This window comes from Pollicipes pollicipes, unplaced genomic scaffold, assembly GCF_011947565.3.
Source record: "Pollicipes pollicipes isolate AB1234 unplaced genomic scaffold, Ppol_2.1 Scaffold_6052;HRSCAF=7182_pilon_pilon_pilon, whole genome shotgun sequence".
NCBI lineage: Eukaryota > Metazoa > Arthropoda > Thecostraca > Pollicipedomorpha > Pollicipedidae > Pollicipes > Pollicipes pollicipes.
In genome coordinates, this window is record NW_023596805.1 from 14,866,755 (window position 1) to 14,875,925 (window position 9,171).

The following is a 9,171-nucleotide window of genomic DNA, read 5'->3' on the forward strand; positions in this document are numbered from 1 at the left end:
GTATCGAGCGGGTGGCGGCTTACCACAAAAAATCGCAGGCGTGAAACTGCAAACGTGATGCCTTGACCACGCTGCCATGGTGGTGTGTGTCCCTGAGAGATAGGCTAAGCCCTCACGGCGCGGCAGATGACACCAGTCGTTTCTTCACGAATCTACCACAGATAAAGTAAAAAGCATACCACACATGACTGCCGTAAGAGTAGCTTAACGAGAAACTTACTCTCAAAGAAAAGACAGTAGTAACAGCCTTATTCCTCGAAAAAAAAACAGGAGAATGGAGATATAGATGGGCTGATATTCCGGTAACATGCCTTCTGCAATTTTTTATCGAAACAATGGCAGAAGTGTCGTACTTGCCATATATGAGTAACATATGCACTTCTACCATTGTTCCAATGAAGGCATGCTGCCGAAATATCAACCCATCCATATTCCCATTCTCCTGGTTGTTCTCCGAAAAAATAAGGCTATTACTACTGTCTTATCCACGGGAATAATGCTCCTCGCAAATGCACTGAACAACTTACGTAACTGAGAAACTAAGTCAATGAATTGTTGAAAACGGTTCCATAGCTTTATTGCTGCCACATAAGCTCTTACCGGCAGTAGCGCTACGACATTATTTCTACCCATGCCCTTGCACATAAGTGCTACTCAATGCACAGTCATTACTCACACATGTCATTACTTCTACTGCAAAGACTTGCACGTGACATAACTGCTACGCGTCCAAACTTATGCTTCAAAAATATACAACCGTCATGACTTTTACGGATAAAACTTGCATAGCCTTTACGTACACGTAGCATTGCTTCTACTCCCACTGAGAAACCTAGTCAATGAATTGTTGAAAACGGTTCCATAGCGTACTACTCCTACTGCTTGCCGTAGAGCGCAAACTTCATACACACCTAGCAGGGATGTAGGAACAACTCTTAGGTTAGGATGGAACTGAGCTTGGCAATACTACATTTAGATGCTTGTCATGCTGACACGAAAATCTATTCATTCGTTACGTACCGTGATTTTGTCGATATTAAGTGCTTGGCAAATAGCAGAGGCTGCAGTTTGGGTAGCAAAATTTTAATGACGGGTACAACTTTTTGAGAAGAAATAATGCCGCGGTTTAGTGAACACCAGGCCAGGAGTGTCATTTTGTATTCAGTCGGGCACCCGATCCCCCCACCCCCCTCTGCGATAAGTGGCCGAGTGACACACAAAGGTTTTTGATGGAGGTTTTTTCTTAGCTTTTTTAGTTTTGTTGAGTAGCACTGAAGTCACCTATATAACTCGTTACAGCCGAAGTAATGGCAAGTATAAACAAAGACTGAAAAGTTTTTGCTGTAGAAGTGACGGGGTGTATGAGCAAAAGTAAAGGCTGCATAAGTTTTTGGATAAGAAGTCTTGTCGCGCATAACTGATGTCGTAGCACTCCTATCGGTAAAACTTTTGCCGTAGCACAAATTTTGTGACACCAATCTACTACAGCTAAAACAAAAATCTAACACACTTGATTGCCCAAACAGAAGCCAATCGAGAAACCTACTCAATCAGTTGTTGAAAACATGATGTAGCATGCGCATAACAGTGTACGTCAGTTCATTGTTTGAGGGGGAGAGGCAAATCATAGCTTTAGGACCTTTTTGGGGAGACGAGCCACCTTCGCCACCCCCCCCCCCCCTCCGCGGACCCTCCGGATCCGCTCTTGCCTCTGAGTATGGTGCAGCATCGAATGGTAAACGTTTTGCGATGAGCGCACAGATGGAAGAAATTAGTTGTCTGACCACAGATGTGGTCTTTGGTCATCTATTTTGCGATAGCAGGAAGCAATCAGCTGCGGTGTTCTTGATAGTGAAGGCTGCGTGACGATCAGAACAATAGATTCTGAGGTCTGAGTTGCCTACTATTGCACGTGAAATATTGTCTTTTCCTAATTATAGTGCTTTTTCCAACTATGCGAAGATAGTGAAGGTCGCCAACGCTTCCAGCTGATTGTACGATGGCGTTACAAAATCAAAAGTGATATTGTTTCAGGCGCTTGTAAAACCATATCATCGGTAAATGTAGAGCTGCAGGGATGCAGCTTTGCAAAATTTCGTAGGAAATAGGGAAGGAAGAGGAAGGGGAGAAGCAGGAAGAGAAATGGCTGAACCTGCTTCCGAAATGCACTTCGAACAGTTTTCTCTCCGGATTTGGCGCACTTTATTTTCACAGTTTGGGCCAGAATTCAGGTTTCTCAAAAACATTTTGGGGACTGAACCCCTTAAAGTTATGACAAATGAAAAATAATGGATAAAAATGGTAACTATGAATAGGAAACTGCATCGCTGGTTAGAAGACACAATCCCGCCTCCCGAAGCTGCTGTCGAACCTAACCTGCTCCGGGACCAAGTGGTCTCAGCGCTGGCGAGTCAGCCGAGAGTACGGAATCTTACACGGTTCCGTACATGGTAGAAGGTCGCAACGACGCCGGTTGTTCGTTCCAGTTGAGACCACTGCCACTGTAGATTATGGCGTTAACGATCTGGCTAACACCACTCTGGCGGTTGACAGCTACGGTAGCTCGAACCGGACCGCTGATGCTATCATCAACGCCTTTCAACAAGACAGCAGAGACTACTTAGAGACTACAAGACTACTACAAGAAGAGGCTACTTGAAATCAAATATCGTAGATCCTAAGAAGATCTGCTGCGTCAGAGACAGCGCGAGAAAGGAGACGGCTCGTTTAAAATTTTGAAGCAGCCCATGAGTCAGGCTTGACCATCCTCTACTCCGGCGGCCGTGAAGACAGGAACTACATGAGTCACACGGAGCCAGACGAATGCCGTCGAAAAACACGTGGTTGTCATCACGAAGCCAGGCAGCCGCCATGTGACTCCTTTTACGTCCGGGTTCGGCCGCGCCCTGCGCTTGTTCAACGAGCCACAATCCGTGAGCCGACAGTGCGATGGCTACATCAATGTGCTCGTCTACGATGGCACGTTCGTCAACGCCGAAACGATAGGCGACGTGTTCCGATTGTTTGAGCTGGCCACCGAGTCACCCGCACGCTGGTTCATCTGCCAGCTGCACGGCAACGAGCTGAACCTCCTGCATCTGCTGCTAAGCCTGGATGGCACGACCACGGGATTTTTTTTGCTGGACCCATCGGCAAGACCTGTGCTGGAGAGGCGCGGGAGAGGGATGTTGTGGCATTCAAGCCTAGGTTGGGGTGCGTGCCAAACCTGTCGGTGGACCTGATTCAGCAGCTGAGCACCAACCAGCAGCTGCTGTACCCTCTGGCCTCCGGCGTTCAAAACGGCTCTGTCTGAAATGTGGCAGCCCAGCGTCGAACCGGACCATCGGACCATGTCAAGTGAATATGAAAACGCATTTTCTTGGAATTTATAGCAATGAGTGTTGATATTTGTTGATATGCATCCCATCACATTTAAGGATTGCGGATATCGGCATAATTACGTACACTAAATGAGCACAATAATGTTTGCATGATCTAATGCTCAGTTTGTAGCAAATTATTCTTATACATTCGCTTTTGTTTTCAGATGGTTGACACTGGCCGCTCGCCTGCTCCTAGTTCACATCTCTACCGAGACCTCCAGCAGCGCTCTCAAGGACGTCGTCCAGTGCGTGGTCGGCCACTATGTGTCGGTATGGTCCGCCATCCGGCAAAACAGCGGCTGCGAATTTGGCTTACGTAGCTTGTTCCGGAGCATTGCGGTGCTCCGCGACCTGCTGCAGCACACATATTCCTCCAGAGTAGCGGGCACTGGGTCCGTCCGGGACAGCTGCTGCTGGGCATGGTGTGGCATGAGAACCGCATGGTCCGCGAACAGGTGGCTCCGATCGTCGCGCCGCTTGTGAGCAACAGACCGAGGGTCTTCTTCAGGCCAGGGTCTTCGCCATTTCAGCGGTAAACCTCGAGGCCGTGAGATACACCGAACTGATTCCCTGGCACGGACCAGTCACACAGCCTCTACTGCGGGACGTCAGCGACTTCGAGCTGCGGAACAAAGTGCATGCACCGCTGACCATCTTGCCTATCTGGTTCACACTAAGAGTGCGACGCAGCGCCGCACTGCCGAGGACGTCTGCGGCTGGAGCTGGAGCTTCGGCAATATGCAGAGTCCAGCCGCGACGGTATTTCTGCTTCTGTGCAATCCCTGCCAACGTGCGTTTTGGGTTTCCAGCCTGTGAGAAGTTCCTGTTTGGGCCGGCGCATCGAATACACAGGCTCGGCAGAGAGCAAGATGTGCATGAGGTCACCCTACCGCCCCCCCCCCCCCCCCTCTATGTTCGTGGTACAGGTTGCAGAACTTGCTGTATGTATCAAGTTGTACACCAGACAATATATTCTGAGTCATATGCTATGCTTAGTTTTGTTTGCATCACGTGAGTTGCCTTAGAGAAGAGAAAGTCTAAAGCAATACCAACCAGCATACTCATACAACGCGTTCATACTCCACAGCACATAAAGTTTCCGCCAAATGTCGATCAATTGGGCAATGTCTGATCCGCATATTAGGCCTTAAACCGGGACATTCTCGTACGACGGCTTAAGGAGCGCTCGGTAGTATCATTTCTATATGCAAAGGTTTTTTGTGTCGTTTGCCCCCCACGGCTTAGCATTACTTGCGGCGGCGGACGCCGCCCGGCATCGGATGACTGCAACGCCGGGCGCTGGTTTGCGGTGATATTTCGATAGACTCGCGCCTCACAAATTTAAGTTTTCGGGAAGAACTTTGGCTTTGCTGTGTACTTTTGGAGTCTTGCGCCAAGGAATTTCTTTGTCTCACTTGGTTTTGCTACTGATGACACGCCCTAGTCCTCAAGCCCGTATCGACACGGAGCCGACTATGTGATAAGGTGGTACCTGACCGACATATGGGCCCATACCGACTCAGGGGGTGCGCGATCGGCGCAAAGGGCTCTCTGACCACTACTTGAACGTCCGTCGTCGCATGCGTGGACCCCTGAGTAAGACTCCGACCAGTCCTGTATGCCCATAAACCTTCCAATCGGGTCCTTGATCGTCGTACCGGGTGGGCCCTCTAGGGTCTTCGGGCCTCCTCGAACACTGTCCCTGGCCGAGTCGGGGCCCCTTGCCAACACATGCGCTGTGGGTCCTCGAGCAGTGTAAGTCGCTGGCTCCGGTTTTTTCCTTGCTTGGAAAATGGGCCCTTAGGCCCATGCCGTCACAGAGTCGACTGTGCGGTACTGGTGGCGTATGACCGAAATTTAGGTCCTTATCAACTCAGTGGGCCTCTGATCAGCGCGCAGGTCCCTCTGGCTGCCATTTGAGTGTCCGGCTATGCGGGGCGGGGCCCCTGAATGAAACCTCTGGCTGGCTTTTCGGGCCCCTAATCGTAGGTTCCGAGGGGCCCATCGGGGCCCTCGAAACCTAAGGAGGGGGGGGGGGGGCACGTGCCCCCTGTGACCCACCCCTTCTTGCACCACTAGACACAATCCCCCCGCCCCCTCAGCTGAAAAACGCTTCTGAGCTGGTTACGTGAAGTATGCCTTTATCTGATGATTTTTTTTTAGTTCAGTCTCAACCAGCATTAAGTATTTGATGGCCAGTAAATTAAATTTTGGTGGAAATGAGCTTCCAAAGCAAAAATGTTTGGCGGCCACACCACGTTTCGGTTTAACTTGTTTTTGCTTGTGTGGTTTATCACATTTATAATTATATTGTATCGGTGTCTGAAAGCCTTGACCCCAGGTTACAATTAAACGGGTCCAAATTTCATCGGTGACAAAGAAGACACCTTTTCCACCCTGCCGAGAGGCTCCCTGGAGCGGGACCCCGACCGGGCGTCCGGCGCATACCCCAGGTAGCGGTCTCCGCGGGCTAATGCCCGTCCGCAGGTCCTCCACGCGCATGTAGCCCTGCCCTACCGCGACCTGTTCCCCTTCATCCCATAGCTCTGAAGTGATCAGTACTGGTCGGAAGGGCTCTTATTCAAATCGTGATTAAAACTTACATAGCTTGCTTAATATTGATTGCGAGCCAATTGACAACAACTATGTTTGAAAATCGTGATAAATTGACGCCAAAGAACAGAAAGCAGCGCATCGCAGTAACAAAAAAAAAAACACCCTGAAAAACAGTGTCTGATTTCCGCAAGTTTGATGTCCGAAGGATGATGGTAGCAGCACCGCTGTTTTGCCTGAGTAGCTATTACCCGCCATTAGGACCTCTTGTCCTTATTTTACACATACATGCATTTGCTTTTGGTTGAAAATAATGATTCAATGGCGCCTTACTCATGCTTTGCTAAAGTTTCCTGAACTGTCATTACGAAGAGTCTACAAGCAAAGGTGGACTAATCCACCACATTTGTGGTTTGACTTAAGCTTGACGAAACCCGGCATAGACTTTGTTGCGTGACACTTGTTGTGGATTGTTTGACCAAATCATGAGTGCCATTCATCGTGCTCTTGCATTCTAGTATATACCAGAATGCAGGAACTCTTAATGCGCTGGCCATGTGGTTATCAGCCGTTTCGACTGCACTTTTATTTCAAAGCCCTGGTACATTCAACCACGTGCTAGCAGCCCCGCGGCAGCAGCGTGAGTCATGAGAGATGGGAGATGAGAGGCCTGCGAAAGTCATAAGTTTGCGGAAGGCATTCCGCGAAGAGTTCCACTTTTAGGGACAGGGGTCCGCAATTTGCGCGTGTCGGGGAGGGGCAGCACATTGCAGAGTCGCACAGAGCAAGCTTACGCTTACAGCATCGCACAGTGCATGCAGTGTCTTTAATCGAGATGTCGCGATTCGGCACCCTGATTCAACAAGTATACATGGTCAAGCAGCAAAGTTTGTTGGTTCTGCACTTGCAAGCTTTTGGGAAAAGAAGGACGTCGCGTTCCATTATTATCTCTCATATCTGCTTGTGTTGAGCCACGCAATGCATGCTGATGTCTTCGAAAAATGTTTGAGACTGTCGTTTCGCCCAGTACAGCACATCAATCTGCCTGCATCCGTCCCCAGGAGCTTTTTATTGATCACCCGATGTTTCGGCACGGTAACTCCGCAAAATCGTGGATATCCAAGACCTAGTCTTTGCTAAGTCAATCAGGCGCTTGTGGGACTCAAAAACCGATGCCTGCCACGTGCTGGAAACTGAAATCTTAACCACTCGGGCACAGCCGCGGGGACCGGCATGAATGTAAATGTACGGGTAGTGTACATATACCCCAATGGTTGACCATGGAAACGCAAACTTTGACCGGCTTAGAGCTACACGGGCAATACCTGAGGAGCTCGTGCAATTAGCATGACATAAGGCGAGAGCTTAACAAGAGTTCGGGTGGGGCGTGGTCAAATTGACCTCCAAAGGTTCTTGCAGGAAGGGGTTTTGAACGACGCGGTGTAGCCGCGCCAAATTTTGCTGTATTGTAGATACTTGAATAAGATATCGTTTGCTACCAACAATAAAGATGCACTCTGTAAGGTCGCTGACCCACGTCACATCAAAGCCAGGCAATGGATTCAACGAAGTCAATTTCTAGAGAAGGGTTCATTCTGATAAGACAACGGAGTGTTAGACGAAGTCACACGTCTCTGGGATGGCTTACTAGGCAACGGAACAATTGAATGAACAAATTAAATTGACCTAGGGCCTGGCATGAAGGTCAGACCAAGGTCAAAACCAACCTGTCTTTTTATTCTAGAGCTTACTATATTGGGTAGTTTCTGTTGCCCATTTAGAATTGATTGATAACAGAAACCGCATTGTTTATCTACCATGGACTTCTTAAAGGTCACAGTGGACACTGACTGAAAATGACCCAGGTCAACATTTTGTTTTTAGGAACATGCTGCCTAGCATATTCTTTGTCACTTATTCAAAGGCAAAACTCAAGGCAGTCTTGTGCGATTTTGGTCACCATAACCTTCAAAGGGTCATACAAGGTCACTGGCCTTGAATGAGCATGTGAACTTATATTTTTAACAGCTATATAGATTCTGGGAGCACTTTGGAGACCAATCTGAAGGTTCACTTTTTCTGAACTTCTTTGACTCAAAGATCATCACCTGGGAACCACAAACCTTGGCCGGAGTGAGTCCACGCACAGCCCAACATGCCCTGCGAATGTGGTGTCCCTAGCTATTTTAGTTCCTGGGATCTCAGCGTGGTCAAATTGACCCCCACCCGAGCGAAGGGTATCCAGCAGGCCACGCGCCCGTGTGACCTGTTGGATACCCTTAAATATGTACCGTTTAAAGATAAGAAATAAAATAAAATAAAAGAAAGATACCGATAAAAGAGTGCTGCACATTTGTATGGGGTTCTGAACTGAGAAACCATCTTTTGCTGGTAACTGGTAAATATTTTGGTGATCATTGATCAATAGTCATCTTTCAAGATCACTCGGTGCAGTATAGTCCTGCTCTTGTCAAGACCTAAACCCCTCTAGTTTCTGAGATATACGCCCGCGAAAATGTGCTCCGGACTACTTCGGACAGACTATTTCAATGCCACCCATGGCACCCACAACGCAAAAGTAACGCAATTTAAATCCTGTCATTCGACTAGCCATGCATCAATTCGGCAAAACGAAACATAATTGTCCAGCCGCTCATATCTGTCGTTCGTGAGCACAATTTCCACACCTGATGGCTGCCAATTGATTCTCAATCAATTTTGTGCAAGGGACGATGACGCAATCAAACAACTGCATATTGTGGAGCATACTTACGAAACAGAAAAACTGTGCTGTCTCAAGCAGTCTTTTCCACTAAAATGTATACACAAAGCTATGAGTTACTTCTTTTGTCATATCTGATACTTGCTTCAATATATGCAAATGGAAACCATTCCCTTCAATGAAAAGGAGTGGTCATTTGAACAGAGTGTTCCACATTCGTATGGGTTTTGAACTGAGACAGCCATAGTGATGGCCTTTTGATGCAACTCACGGCCATGCTATTTTAAGACCCAACGTCTGGTTCCTGAGCTTGGAGGCCGCAAAGATGTGGAAGAGTAATTGTGGGAGAGTATTTTTAGGCCACCTTGGCATTCGTGACGCCATCATAACATTATTTAATGCATGTCATTCCATAAGTCATGCGGCGATCAAGGCCAAGCCATAATATAATGGTGGAATCACTCATATATGGCGTCCGTGAGCACTATTCTCAGAATAACAGCCGCCAATTGA